The 15,929-nt window shown below is 40.7% G+C and overlaps 1 long non-coding RNA gene across 1 annotated transcript in view; it reads left to right on the forward strand.

The window, feature by feature from the left end:
• LOC308458446 overlaps window positions 1–15,929 on the forward strand; it is a 138,277-nt gene that overhangs the window by 73,487 nt on the left and 48,861 nt on the right. The window lies entirely within an intron of this gene.

The following is a 15,929-nucleotide window of genomic DNA, read 5'->3' on the forward strand; positions in this document are numbered from 1 at the left end:
AAAAATGCAACGCTGAACTTGCGTGTGAAAGATGCAAGAGCTAACTGCACTGTTATTCAGATATCTGAGTTTTCCATCTGTACTTCAAAATGGGGAGAGAGAAAGGAGTCAGAATGTAAGAATATGCAGGGTAGAAAAATGCATATGCGCTGAATACTGTATTAGATGTCCAGTCTATTGTGAGTAGACCATGAGTTCCCACAGGTTTGGTAGAATCTTGTTTTCTGCATGTGTGAGAGCACACATTTATGGAATACCAGGTGTCATGAAGGGAAATAGGAGGTCTGTGCATCTATAGCTAGTCTCCCCTCTGCATGGCTTATTTACACTCTAGAACACAACAGTAACCTTCCCGGAGTGCAGAGCATGGGTGAGGATATGGGAAGTGTGTGAGCACATGTGTACAAGTAGGTGATTTCGAGCTTGTGAATGTATGCTATCCTCTCTGTAATCCTAGTGAACCTGCAGAATCCTCTGCACAAGGGTGCTAAAGCTGCATTGGATGGGATTGCACCCATACTTTCAATTTCATACTTTCAATTTCAGTTTGCCATGCCAGGCGTCCATTGAGGATACATGCAGTAAACTGATTAAAGTAGTTCGAGAATGTTTCAGCCCATGACACCCAGATTGCTGGGACATCGTTCATGTTATGACAGCCGGTAGCCCAGCTGAATTATTATGAACTGGGGAGAAGACCATACTGGTTTCACTCCAGTTGCATTCACAAGAGATTCTCAGAGCCTAAGAATGTGTGGATGTTGCCAGTGCAAGATAGATAAAGGGACCCCAGACCATTAGGTCCAGTCGTGACCGACTCTGGGGTTGCGGTGCTCATCTTGCTTTACTGGCCGAGGGAGCCAGCGTACAGCTTCCAGGTCATGTGGCCAGCATGACTAAGCCACTTCTGGAGAACCAGAGCAGTGCACAGAAACACCGTTTACGTTCCCGCTGGAGTGGTACCTATTTATCTACTTGCACTTTGATGTGCTTTTGAACTGCTAGGTTGGCAGGAGCAGGGACCGAGCAACGGGAGCTCACCCCGTCACAGGGATTTGAACTGCTGACCTTCTGATCGGCAAGTCCTAGGCTCTGTGGTTTAACCCACAGCACCACCCGCGTCCCTTGCCAGTGCAAGATACCTAACATAAATTACAAGTTTTCCTATTGTATTGTCATTCTCTCCAATGTAAGTTTCATTGTCATAATGTGAAAGACACCCCTCACTGCAAAAAGAAGGGGAAAGGTTCCGATTCTAACAACATTTACTTGGCTAGGGTGGAGATACTGACAGGTTGACCTATGAATTCGTTAAATAAATCAAGAATACTACAACAGAAATCAGCTCTAGAAATCTGGGTGGTTATTGATGATCCTACAGTCACGTTAAAGCACAAACTGTGATATAGTGGAAGTGATCTGCATGCAGAAACAGATGTCTAAGCACTTCCCCCAATTACATATGTCACATATTCAACACCTGAGCAGTGTGCACAATGTATCCCCAAGCAGCACTGAATGCATAATTAGTGTTGTCTGTTCTGATAGCACTAATGACTGTGATGATGTCACTGTGCAGGAAGGAGATTCAGACCAGCCTCTCGGCTCCAATAGGTGAGCAATGCTGTTTAGCTGGCATAGGGTGAGGGGCAGGATGCCATGAATGCAACAAGGTGCACTCTGGATCACAGTTATTTACTCAATGAATTCCATTGAGTCATATGGGCTTGCTTTCAAGTTAATGCGTTTAGGATTGGGATACTTAAGCCTCAACAATACACTTTAAGACCAGTAGTTCAGTTTCATGAGCAGGTAATAAATTTAATTCCAGCACTTAAATTTGCCGGTTGTGGGAAGGGTTCAGGAGGAATTCAACTGAGACTGGATTACTTTTTTTTTTCTTAATCAATATGAAAACTAGTGACAGGGTTCAGCCTAGAAATTATTCTAACAAGTAGTAATAATCAATTTTAGTTTTTTTGGGGGGGAAGCTAAACAAAACCCTGATGGCCTGATATGTTAACACTTATTTCACATAAAAGTGGAGAGGGGCATGTAGAGTCTCACAATGATTCAGCAATTTAAGAAGGCACTTGTGACTTTCTAATCATCAATCAATCAATCAATCAAAAAAGGCTTTCTGAACCACTTAAGTCTTAAGCATACAGGGGCAGCCTTTCTAGTAACCCGGTGTCAGGTTGTTCAGGCCTTTATATGTTACATTATTATTATTAGTAGTAGTAGTAGTAGTAGTAGTATACTGCACTGTATCTGCAGGTCTTAGGGCAGTTACAACATAAAAATCACAATATAAAAACATGAAATACTTTTATTTCTCCTTCCATTACTCCTCGCAGACACTAATGTAATGAACAGCTGTTCCAGTTCCGGTAGAGTAGGGATTCTAAAGTAAGAAGACACTTTGAGTATGTTCAGACAGATATTGGGCTGCACTTTAGAACTGGGATCAGATGAGAAAAGGGCTCAGTCCCCACCACCACTACACACACACTTTGTAGGCACCTTCAAAAAATTATTATGAGTTCCGGAGGTGATTCATAATTGTATGTATGTGTGGGTTAAACCACAGAGCCTAGGACTTGCTGATCAGAAGGTCGGCGGTTTGAATCCCCGCGACGGGGTGAGCTCCCGTTGCTCGGTCCCTGCTCCTGCCAATCTAGCAGTTCGAAAGCACATCAAAGTGCAAGTAGATAAATAGGTACCGCTCTGGCGGGAAGGTAAACGGTGTTTCCGTGCGCTGCTCTGGTTCACCAGAAGTGGCTTAGTCATGCTGGCCACATGACTCAGAAACTGTAAGCCGGCTCCCTCGGCCAATAAAGGGAGATGAGCACCGCAACCCCAGAGTCGGTCACGACTGGACCTAATGGTCAGGGGTCACTTTACCTTTATGAATAAATAAATTAATGAATGGATAGCCAAGTAAATACGTAACACTGAAATATACACTTGGATTGCAATTGGCTGGAATTTAAATTAGGGTGCCAGTTGGCTGGAATCTAAGGTATAGTTACTCAACTGATCTGTGGCAATCTGTTGCCTCACAGTCTGTGAGAAGGGAGAAATAAAGATATGTGTGTTTGTTGCGATTCAAATGCTTATTTGTACACTTAGGAATAAAATTCTCTCACAGTGTGCTTTAAAGTGTCGAGGAAGGCTGAGAACACAGAGCAGGAAGAGGGTTGGGCAATATTACACCTGTACCTAGGCAACATCTATGTACATTTATAAATATGTGTAGACACATTCAAATGTGTTTCTGATGTAGATGGAAGCTAAAACGCTTAACTAAGGCTCAAGCCCACTTTGCTGGGAGCCATTGCACAAAATAGCAGTTACTTTCGAGTAGACAGGGATAGGATTATTCTACAACAGTATTAAACTCATCGCTGTCTGGTCGCACACATGGTGGAAAAGATTATGGCAGCTTTTCATAACAACAAATTCAAATCACCCCAGAGTGCTGACTAGGCTCCGCGCTGAGTGCATTTTGTGGACTTCAAGGATTTAGGAAGCTTCCTTGACTCCCTGTCTCCACTAGATGGCGGGAGAGCACTGCCCTGGGACATCCCTGCAGTGCCACATGGTAAACCATTTGTGTATATTTGCTATCCAAGCCCTGTTTAGTCACATATGATTCACCTGCTTTTTTTGGGGGGGGGGGGTCCTTCTCATGCCTGATTTGAGCACACACAATCGTCGCCCCCGCCCAGCATAAAAATAGGATTAGCTTTGAACTAAGACAATTAATTGGGTAAACCTCATTATGCCACCTTGCTTAGTAAATAGTTCAGGTTTTCCTTAACATTATTCTGTGCTGGAAACAGATAAATAAAGTTATGATGTATTTTGCCATTCCTCACAATGGCCTATTTTGCATATGCATGCAGAGAAATCACACACACACATGCACACATTTTTCTTCCTGCCACTGATTATTTTTTTCTTCTTTGTTAAGGGTTAGATTGTGAAGGATGAGAAAATGACAGCCCAGTTCAAAATTATCATTTCCAAACTGGTCAATTCCCAATCCATTTCAGTTGAAACTTTAAGGTTGGTGCGTGCCCTTTCCCCAAAGGGCTAGATCGGCTTAATTCCATATATTTTGACAACCAGATTGTCGACAGACAACTTGTCAAAAAAGACACACGGAACATAGCACTGGTCAACAATACAGCCAGTCCATAGATGAGTTTGCTCAGTCTTCCATCGCTGAGTATGGGACTATGTTTCTAACTTGGTTTGCAGAGTCACAGTCAATATCTGTGGGGTTTTTTTCACCTTTCCTTTCAAATACTACATTTGGACCCTTTCTGTTTATTACAGTCCTCATCTGAATTTTCAGATAGAAACTGAGCGTTCTCAGCATATTTCTATACTGGCAAGTCCCAATATTGGCTGATGGAGACAAATTTAGCCCTTCTGTTCACTGGGCAATGTTATTTAGATTGCAGGAAGGATTAATTTTTCCTGGCGCAGGTTTATGTTCATGGTACCTATCTTTACTTCCACAGTAGGAAAATTACCATATTCCTACACATATTATCATTTCCCCCATCACAAAAATGTCCATTTAAAAGCTGTTTTGATCTTTTGGATAAGTGCCTTGATTTAAAATAATAGCAAAAAAAGTAAAATTAAGCCTCTATGCTCAGCAGTGCATGAATGACAAATCTGTTGTAGTTTGGAGTATATTTTAAGAAACTCCTTTTAAACCTCTTAAAGCAAATTTACATATGCTCAGAAAAGATATTACACCCTGGGAAAGTGAGCAGCATAATTTATTTCCCTGTGCTACTGATATCGTTGTGTTTATACAGAGACTGCATAATACATTTTATACTTTTTTGAACTGGTATCATATGTATTTCTTACAATCTAAGAGGTTTTAAAAATGCATCTCTATTTAAGGATAGTTAAGATCTGCATGCTGCTTTCTAACCCACCTAGGAATCAGAACTAATTCTCCTCTGGTTCATTTTAGAATGAGGGAGACACTGTTAATTTCACCCAATTGTGATTCTAAACAGTACATTGGGTGTGCTCAAAATTTGGGATCCCCCCCCCCCAGTTTTTTTTCCAAATCAAAGAAAACAAATAATTAAGACAAGGATAGGAGGTATGAATACTCAGCCTCGTATGCAGCAGCCTAATCCAGATCCATGAATCACCTAGACTAGGGATCAGGATACTGTGGCTTCTAGATGTTGCTGAACTCAGCATCAGCTGGCATGGCCAATGGCCAGGAATGATGGGAGGTGTGATCCAGCAGTATCTGGTGGGTTTGTTTCTGATCCAGATCAGTTTTGACCCATGTGTGTATGTGTGTGTGTTTGTGGTGGGGAATTCTTGGGTAAGATGCTCTGTCTGCTTGTCCCTCACCACTAAGAGGCTAAGTTTAGGCAAGCGAACAGGCAGTGTTACCTGCTGCTACTTCTCCTTTCCAAAGGAAGAAAAGTGGGTCAGTAAGTAGCCAGTGCAAGAGGAGGAACACTGGGGATGTATGAATGTATCTTGCATTTGCCACAAACGGCGCTGTTTCCAGCCCAATGTACTTCGGCTTCTGCGAAAACATTGTTTGGCTTGCTGTCTGCTGATGCTGAACCTAATGCAATTATTTATATGTGACCATTATGTGAGGCCACACCATTCAATTCAATGGAAGGGAACATCAAGAAAAGGGGGTCAGGAATGCCATCACTCACATTACATTTGTGAACTTTAAAAAACCAATGGAAGTAAATACCCATCACATTCACTTGCCAGATTTCTGCTCTGGGTTGAGAATGAACACATTAACTGATGCTGTTCCAGTGCTGTTTCCAAAGCTGTTTAAATTCTCCACTATTTTTAATAGCACCAAGACCAGGGAGCTCCTGGTGACCAGCAGTGAGGTCCATGTCTAGGTGTGGGTCTCAGCAGATGCCCAACAATGTCAACCCTTAATTCTGGACCTGATGTTGAACGTTACTGACACCACACTAAAAGGCAGCTATTTAATATTTCAGGAGGAGGCTTCTTTGGGAAGAAAGTGGTTTGGATTCAACACACTTGGTGGATTGTACTGTAGATTGAGCTGAAAGCTACAGATGTCAGCAGTGGCAATTTCCCTCATAAAAGAGTCTGTGCTCAAGGCTTGACTGCCCCACAACTCTCACCAGCCAACCAAAGCTTCCCTAGCTTGGTTGCTGCCAGACCTCTCCAGAATTCCTTTACATAAGCAATGCTTTCTCAAGGAACAGAGATAAAAGTTTGAATAAGATTTTTTTCTATAACTGTAGTTCTTAAGAAAGTTTCCAAAGAGCTAAACATGCATACCCATTATTCCTTTGGCAAGTCCACAGAGAACAGCAAGCTGACCAATTCAAATCAGCTTGCTGAACTCAACTGAGGCCTACAAAATAACACTGGAAGAAGCAACCAGTTACCTTCTGCTCTGTATGTAGAGGGACTGAAAGCAACTTGCCCCAAACCAGAAAGCACATCTGTGGTAAAAATTGTTAAACGCGCAGAATGAGTTCATAGCAGATAATCCTGATTCAGAAAAAGGTAAAACAATGGGGAGCATTGTAAATGATGGAGGGGCGGCCTCATTTTGACACCAGATAGCCCTAGGTTTGCTTAGTAGGTCATCTTAGGCAAGGCAATTAATGTAATCTCCCCCAGCCCTTCATTCTTTCACGAACCAAAGTTCCAGAAGTCTTTTCCATAAGTCAACCCCCCCCTTTTTTTTAACATAATAGCTGGTGATTAAATCCATCTGCAATAGTACAGCCATCCAACACATGAAGAGGTCAGTGAGATTGCACCTCTCTTCCCCAGCCCAAATAGCAAGTGCTCTGGAACCCTGATTTCAAATGCCTACATATTTAGGAGGGTGAAAAGGTGAGCTTTTGTGAGTACAGCTCTCCACAGGGAAGTCTCCCATGCAACCCCTAAAATCTGACCATGCCAGATTGTGAACCAGTTCTTTTTTTTCTTTTTTTCTTGAAGAAATTCCATGGATCTTTACCAACTTGGATGATCCAATTTTACCTGACAACAAGGCTTAACAGATTTATTTTGCAAACCATTGTTGACAACATACACACATGCAAAGTGTGACCTGTCACTGGGCATAATTCAATGAGGAGGTAGTTGAAACCAAATCCCATTGAAAGCCATAGGTTTAGAATACCCAAGTCTGTAACTAATGTTCCATTTCCACCCAGGGATTGCTCTTTAATCTAGCAGAAGTTTCCAAGAGCAGAATTAGGGGAAGTAAGTCATTTATTTACTGATTCCCTTTCCTTCTGCAATCTCTGGTGACCTTCTCCATCTGTTGTAGAGTAGACTTTCCAAAATATCATAGGGGTGGCTTGGAAAGCTTTAGAAGAAAAGTGAACTTGAGGAAATCACAGCCCTTCCCCTTTCATTCATGGAAGTCTCTGCTGAATCAAAGAACTTCCCATGAATGGAGAGCACTGAGAAGCATGAATTCCACTGAGATATAGACATAGGGCTCATATACACTTCTGCTTGTGCCATACCTGGAAAGCACAGTTCCAAGCAGCTTTCTGCTTGTTTTGTGACTTCTGGCCATAGGCCCAAGCAGTTTTGCCTTTGATCTGCTGCATTCCCCCAGAAAACCCACCCTTTAGTGGTAAATTCGAGCGAACGCCAATCCTCAGAAAACACTATTGCCATTTGTTCTGATTCAGCTGGTTTTCCCAGGGGGAAGTAGTGGGGCAAATGGAAGTGCAGGTGAGTGCATCGTTAACTCTGGCTGCATTTATTTGTTAAGCTTGCGCCACACTCTTCATCTAAAGAGCTCAGTGCAGCTTACATATGCCTCCCCAGTGTGATCTTCCACCTACACACCTGGACTGAGACCATCTACTTCAGTGGGAGTGATAGGACATTTCTCCCACTGAATGGAAATAATTTCCATGCAGAAATATATAGGTATGCCATCAGAATTTCTGAAAAATACACAGCTAGTGTATCCCGGCTAACATATCACCCTGCGTAGTCGCAGCAATCATACTTTAAATGAGACAGTATGCATGCTTCTCCACCTCTATTCATAAATTGTATGGGAATGGCAGGTAAAGTGACCTTGAATGTGCCTACCTGGGTGCAGGATTGCATCTTTAAGCTGTGAGCCTACAAACAAATCCCACTGAAGCCAAAGGGATTTCTTTCCAAGTCTGTCTGCTTAGAGTCAAAGCATCCTGATAGTTTTGAGACTATCAGTATATTTGCTTTAGATTTTATTGGCAGACTTGTACTGTTTTGTCAGTAGGGAACCTTATTTGGGGTTAGCTAGGGCCAAACTAAATGTTAAATGCAGGAATTTACTGCACTTAAACACAGAACTACATTGGTCACAAAGGAGGAGGAGCCTAGGGGAGGTATCTGAGTTTAGAAAGCAAAGAGGTGCATGTCTGATGCATGCAGAGATCTTCCCACAACTTTCCTCCTTCACTGATCTCCAATACCAGAAATGGCTTCCGTGCAGGGAGGGTGAAGGGAAAGCACTTGGAAGCAGGGAGATTACAGGGATGTAAGAAGTGGCAAGCTCTTTCCATGTAAGCAGGGAATTCCTTATTTAAACTCACGAAACTGGCCATTAAATCTAGTCTGGCTCTTGTCTTTGTCAGAGTGTCTCTATGCCTACTCTCTGACAAAGTAGCCAGCAACAAGGATTTCTAATTTTCTGAATGTGGGACATCTGATTAGGAATATTGGACTCAGTTCCAAAAAGTGTTGGCATACATAGATGATAGATAGATGATAGATAGATAGATGATAGATAGATAGATAGATATAACAATAACTAAATACACAATATTACAAATATGCGGGAAAACTATTAAAACAGCGCCAAATGAGATATGAACGGGATTGTGAAAATAAGAAAACAATAAATACTTAGATAGATTATAGATTGATTTTCCAAAATCTAAGAAATGTGTTAGGCATTAAGTACAGCAAAGTTTGTTCTTTTTTTGATGCCAGGTCAAAACTTGTCTGTTTGTCCGCTGGGTGTATTAGCTGCATAGTCTCTCTTTACTGCCTCTGAAAGTTGTTTTGACTGCTTGTTTGCTGTTCAGTTTCATGGCTGTTATTTACAGTTGTATAACCATCTTCGGTCTCATTTTGTACACCTCCCTGATATCTAATTGACAAAGGGGCAGTTATCAGAAATCTCATAATAAATAAACAATAAGAGAAAATAAATAAAAGATAACGGAGGCGGAAAAGATGAAAGGGAAAAAACTAAATGAGGTGCTAGTTTTGTGAATTCTACCTTCCCCCTACAGTGCTGATGAAAGAAGGCGGGAGGGTAGAGGGAGAGGGAGAATGCCAGAAAGAATGCAATTTATTCCCTGTACAAAACAATAGCAGCTCCAGAAACTGTGTTCCTTTCTGGAGGGCCAATTGTATCAGCCAGAAATGCTGCACAACATGAAGGAAGGTCTATTATCCTTCTTCCCATTTGCTTCTCTGCACTGAATTAACAGTAGAATTTGACTAACAACAGCACTTGGTCCCCTACGCCTCAGTCTGAAACAATCTGCCAATCATTTTTTGTTGAAGGGTACAGAATCTGACATGGACTCAAAGCCAGTGTTGGGATGAATGAAACTGAGACCATAGCACGTCTCGATCCATCATGACAGTGCTGTATGGTGCAGAAGGCTATTCTTAACAAATATCCGTGAGCACCATTGGAGGCCACAATCCCAGGCACATTATTTACTGTGCAACTGATGTTTCTTTGTACTTTTTTTTTTAAAAAAGAACTCCCTTCATCACAGTGTTCTCGTTGCCTCTGATGAAAAAATAATGACTTTTTCCTCACATTTTGTGCTTTAAAAAAACAAAAACAGAGGTCCTGATCCACAGATCCTTACAGATGTTTCTGTGTGCAGAGATCTCCATGCATGTAATTTCTAAATGGAAGGTCAACAATGTCACCTTTAACAGCTCCATCAACTGATGGAAGGAGGAACAGAGGCCTGGATTTAATCTCCTACCTGCCCCAACATTGTTCTTGGCACTGTCACTGAGGACTGCTCCAACCATCTGGGAAGGGTATATGTATGTATGTGTGCAGGCACATGTGTCACATTGAATTCAGGAAGCTTTAAAAAAGCACCCTAAGCAACTTTTGGGGGTCTACAAATACAGTGGATCTATCACATAACTTTCAACTCAATCTGCTACTAGTTATACCAAAAGAGTGATTCATGCAAACAGCTATCCTCCTAGAGTGGATATTTACCAATGGTCTATCAAAACTAGAGTCAAATGCCAGTAGCAGTGACTTTAATGTGATAGTTCATGACCTTACATTGGTTCAGGAGATGGAATAGAGCATTTTGTGGTTTTCTTTGCAAGTGTCACTAAAGGATCATTAGTCTTGTTGATTTCAATGGGACCAGCATCCAGGTCTGTAATAACTTAAGCCATAATTTTAGATTTTAAAGTTCCACTGTAATCAATGTTCTACTATTAAGAAGCAGAGAGTCATGGGATCAGAGTTGAAGTCTCACCAATATCCAATATCTGCCAGAGGAAGCCTCCATTCGATCAAACTCCCTTCCCTGAACCCAGGATTCAGCACATTATGGACCTTGAAGCAACCATGTGCGTGCCATGGTTCCAGCGATCTGAATTTTCTGCTTGGGCTTCTAAAATGTACACTGTCTTCTCTCCTTTCAAAGCCACTGTAATATCACTGCAGTGCTTGCCCAACATCACATTATGTCATGCTTTGGTGTACTGTATGCTGAAGCACCACGTTCACCAATTATATTGGGGACATAACTCTCTAAATTCCTGAAATATATTCTGAAGATCAGGAAAACTGCTGCATCTTTGATCTATGAGCTACCCACTCATATGTGAGGTTGATCAAGTGCATGGATAAGTCTCGTGACAAAAGAAAGAGGCCCAAGAATGTGCAGGAGCCACTTATTAAGACAGAACCAGAAGATTTGTTCATTGTCGTTCAATAGGGGTTAAATTATCTAGACTGTGCTTGAATTAAAGAGTTAAGGGCTGAGACCAGTTTCACTAAAACCAGAGGGAAAGGATAGCTAGGGTATTTAATTGTATAGAGACCGATGGAACAGAATTCTCAACAGAGGTATAAGCTTATGTCAGTTTATAGAAATGTTAGGTGGTGAAGTAAATTCTAACTCATTGAGCTCGGGAAAGGGCTTTGAGCACCTTCCAAAAGAGGTTGTATAAATAACAAAAAATATATAAAATGAGTGTTCTGTCGCTCCAACCCATTACAATCTTTCTTTCGACATGTAATCAATTCAGTAAGAAGAGGGAAAGATTAATGTGCAAATGTAGGTTGGTGCAAAAGGAATTAAAACTAAATTAGTTGTTACACCATAGTTGTTAACTATGTAAACATTTCCTGTTTATTAAGATACAGTTAGATTTTAGAAAGATAATACAATATTGTGCTGCTTTAGTGCTTGTTCTCTTTCTTTTACTTTTCTGTATTTTAAAGACGGTATCACAATTGTTCACCTTTTCTGTCATCTGCTGGAACATTCCACTTCTCTCTGTCTTCCATTTGGATGGTATCAGTCAGTAATTACAGTTCACGTATACTGTAGTTTAGTGAAGCTGTAAAGAATTGGTTTTTTAAAAAAATAAATCCCTGGCAAAGCAGTATCCCATTACATCACTGCTTCACATGCATTCATTCTCTTCAATATTGTTGGCTATTTCAGGTTAACTACCAAAATTATTTGCCTGAGAAGCGAGATTTAATTGTCTTAAAACTACCTCTGTGAAATACAATAGGGATAACAAGTACCCATTGATTATACTATTGGATAGAAAAAGGGACTCTTATTCTTGCATTTTTCATTCATTTTGTCATTGCATTCTCTTTGAAAGAGACCAAATGGGTCTCAGCAGGTGAAAGCAAAGATATGTGAAAGGGCCCCTTTGATGAATGACAATAACACAACTGCCCTCCTCTCTCCTTTAACCCCCTCCCCCCATTTTTTTGGAGATTATAAAACCGTATTAAATCATGCCCTGTTCGATATTGATTGAGAGGGAGCTAAACTAAAACCAACAATAGTAGACTGAATCAGAGAATTGCAATTTCTTCAATGGGCACTAAATCCAGCTAACCTCCCAGTGCTTTTTCCCCCATGCAGGCACTTAATAAATAAATAAAACTATTTACTTACCATCAAACTATTATATAAGGAACAAATTTACATTTGTGCCAGCATCATCAGTTACAGCCGTGTCAACATCTTGCAACAGTAACTGCAAGAAGATGTGCCCACAATCTTATAGGTGGCAAATTCAAGTCAAGATTTGAGTGAAGGGAAATTTGAAATATTCGTAACACCTGTTGCTGAGTTCAAAAGAAGTACAAAGCACTTTTAAAACTACAAAAATATATGTCGTTCAAAAAAGGCAGAATAATATTTGATGTTAGACCTAGATAATATTTGATGTTAGACCAATTGTGTTTCAAGGCTATTTATTATAGACATCAGTATTCACTATGTGACAATCAGTTTGGTCTTGCTTGAATATGTTAGCTTAGAGGAGCTCTTCATGATAACATTGGGTGTTAATTTACGGTCAGTGGAGAACACCCCCTCCCCCCCACTCTTATTATCACAATGCATTTCGAACTGTAGCTGCAAATAACATAATAAAGAAAAAGAAGAAAAAAGTTCTTACATTGTACCAAAGTCAATGACAGTGCTTTTAGTCTGAACGTGCTGTTTCTCAGTCACACTCAAGCTATAGACTTGAGCTGTAAAGGTCTTTTCCATATTTTTCACTCTTACGTGTATATCAGAAATTACAGCAGTTCTCTGTCAGAGGTAATTCCTGAGCATAGTTTACAATGTGAGGGGGGGAAATACTGATTTAAACAATCCATTTCCAAATAGACATTGTATTATGCCATGATAATAAGTGATGGCTAGATTCAACAAAATGTTCTGAAGTGATACTTCTCAAATTAGCCATTAGTGCAGAATGAAATAATTGTTCAGATAATAATGATACCAATATTAATTCTGTTCCTAGTATGTAATGATAAGAGCTTTTGGGGTATTTATTATTAATAGACTTATTTGAAAGAACAGCACACAGAGAGCCAGGGAGGGGGAGCATATAAAAAGCTTTCCCTAGTAGTCAGCAGCACAGTTATAAAAATTAAGAAAATGAAGCAAAGTAGTCCAGCATTCAAAGAAAAATATGTGTCACCTTTCTAATAGCTAAAATGTTTTGATGTTTGATGGTTAGAAACCCTTCAAATATGCACTCATCAATGAGGTGATTCATGATATCCATGCAGAAAGTATATTAAGACTTTTGCTGCTACTAACATGCTGCATGTTTAAAATATTAGTATCAAAAAACATCTGACAGATAAAAATCTTTGGAGGGATAGAAAATACTGCAGTGATAAAAAGAAGTGTGATGAGACATGAAAGAGCTGCATACAAAGCAAGATGCTTTTGAGAGGAACGCATACAAAAGAAAAGAATTAATTATCTTTTCACCATATGTTTATGACCGTATTGATTTTTTTGATTGATCTATATGCTTTTTTTTTTTTTACTCTAATAGTTGCTTTGCCTCTGTTTATTTACTTTCCTCATGTGACATCTATCGGTGTTCACCTTTGATTTCGTTCAATGCCTGTTGCAATACTTCCATCCAGCAATACTTTCTCTGTGGAATGCACATCATTAATAAATATTTTGATTATGAGCTAAATGTGAAGGTTGAAACCACTTGTAATTGCATTTGGCTCTTAACAACAAAAAGATGCATAGAGCAATGGCAGGTTTTGAAGCTTCTAGTGCCGAAACTGCGGTGATTCTCTTCGACACAGTTTCCCAAGCAAATTTTTATAAATATAGCATACCAGCTACAGAGCTTTAATTTCTTAAAATGCCACTCAGGATGAACTGGCTGAATTATAATGCTAATTGTATTTTAATTTGATTTGACTTTTCAAAGGAAGATACAGCATGCTAGGTTTCTATTAATAATTATCAAGGTGTGGGGAGGTGGTTGTGCAAGCTTCATGTGCCTTATTTTTCAGATTGTGCAAAAAATGTGCTAATTCTTCTGTTGTCCAGTTTCTTGCAAATATGTTCCTGTCCCTTACCTAAACAAGCCTAAGCTACCTAAAAATGCACCTGTCCTCTATCTAAATAATAAATTCTGGAGAAAAGAAGACTCTCGCAGTTTTTTTGTTCCTCGTTGTCTAGAAATAGACACACCTTCCTTCCAAATTACATTATGTATGCTGAGAAATACAGTCGTCAACAAATTGAGGATAAGCTGTAATGAACTATTGTGCTTGTCCTTATTGCCTACCAATTATCTACGGTGATTATAATTAGGACCAATATTTTTTTTTCCTTGGGAGTGTTTGGGCAATCATCATTTGCTTATGGGTGCATTGTTGTTGTGCTACATTTTGACATTGTTCTCCAGATATGATCAAGGGAAATATAGTCTAGATAATGTGTGTGTGTGTGTGTGTGTGTGTGTGTGTGTTGCAATGAATACATGCTTCATCTACATTTAGTGTTTGAAAAGACCTTCAATGTATTTACAGTGGTACATCAGGTTAAGTACTTAATTCGGTCCGGAGGTCCGTACTTAACCTGAAACTGTTCTTAACCTGAAGCACCACTTTAGCTAATGGGGCCTCCTGCTGCCGCTGCACCGCTGGAGCACGATTTCTGTTCTCATCCTGAAGCAAAGTTCTTAACCTGAAGCACTATTTCTGGGTTAGTGGAGTCTGTAACCTGAAGCATATGTAACCTGAAGCGTATGTAACCTGAAGCGTATGTAGCCTGAGGTACCACTGTAATAGAGTGACGTCCACCACTTAGGATGCCTTTGAAAGAGAATTAGACAAATTTATGGAGGATACGACTATCAGTGACTATGAGGCCTTGCCACCCTGGACACCTTCAGAAGGACGGGTGGGTAAACTGGATAAACAATAACAATCATGATGGGTATGTTTCTGCCTCCATTGTCAGAGGCCAGTTGCTCCTGAAGATAAGTTCTGGGAATCATGTGTTAGGAGAATGCTGTTGCACCCAGGTCCTGCTTGCTGGCTCACCAGAGTGGTACATGCTCTGGTTATCTCCCGCTTGGACTACCGCGATGCGCTCTATGTTTGAAGGTGACTTAGAAACTAATCCAAAATGTGGCTGCCAGACTGGTGACTGGGAGCAGCTGCCAGGACACCAGTTTTTAAAGGATCTACATTGGTTCCCAGTACATTTCCAAGCATAATTTAAAGTGTTGGTGCTGACCTTTAAAGCCTTAAAAGACTTTGGCTCTGCGTACCTGAAGGAGCCTCTCCACTCCCATTGTTCAGCCTGGAGACTGAGGTCTAGCTCCAAGGGCCTTCTAGTGGTTCCCTCACTGTGAGAAGTGAGGTTACAGGGAACCAGGCAAAGAGCCTTCTTGGTAGTTCTGCCCACCCTGTAGAACGCCCTCCCATCAGATGTGAAGGAAATAAACAACTACAGTCATACCCCTTGTTGCGTTTGCTTCATGTTGCGGCTTTTCGGGTTGCGAACGCGGCAAACCCGTAAGTGTATACTTCTGGGTTTTGCCGCGTGCACATGCGCAGAAGCACTCTATCATGCTCCGCGCTTGCACAGAAGCGCAGCTCTAGTTGCAGACGTTTCAGGGTGCGAACATCACCCTGGAACAGATTGTGTCCGCAACTAGAGGTACCACTGTATCTGACTTTTAGAAGACATCTGAAGGCATAGGGACATTTTTTATGTTTGATGTCTTACTGTGTTTTAATTTGTTGGAAGCCTCCCAGAGTGGCTGGGGCAAACCAGTCATATGAGCGGCACATAAATAATAAAAATATT

The sequence above is a fragment of the Podarcis pityusensis genome (assembly GCF_964106645.2).
Source record: "Podarcis pityusensis genome assembly, chromosome: 11".
NCBI lineage: Eukaryota > Metazoa > Chordata > Lepidosauria > Squamata > Lacertidae > Podarcis > Podarcis pityusensis.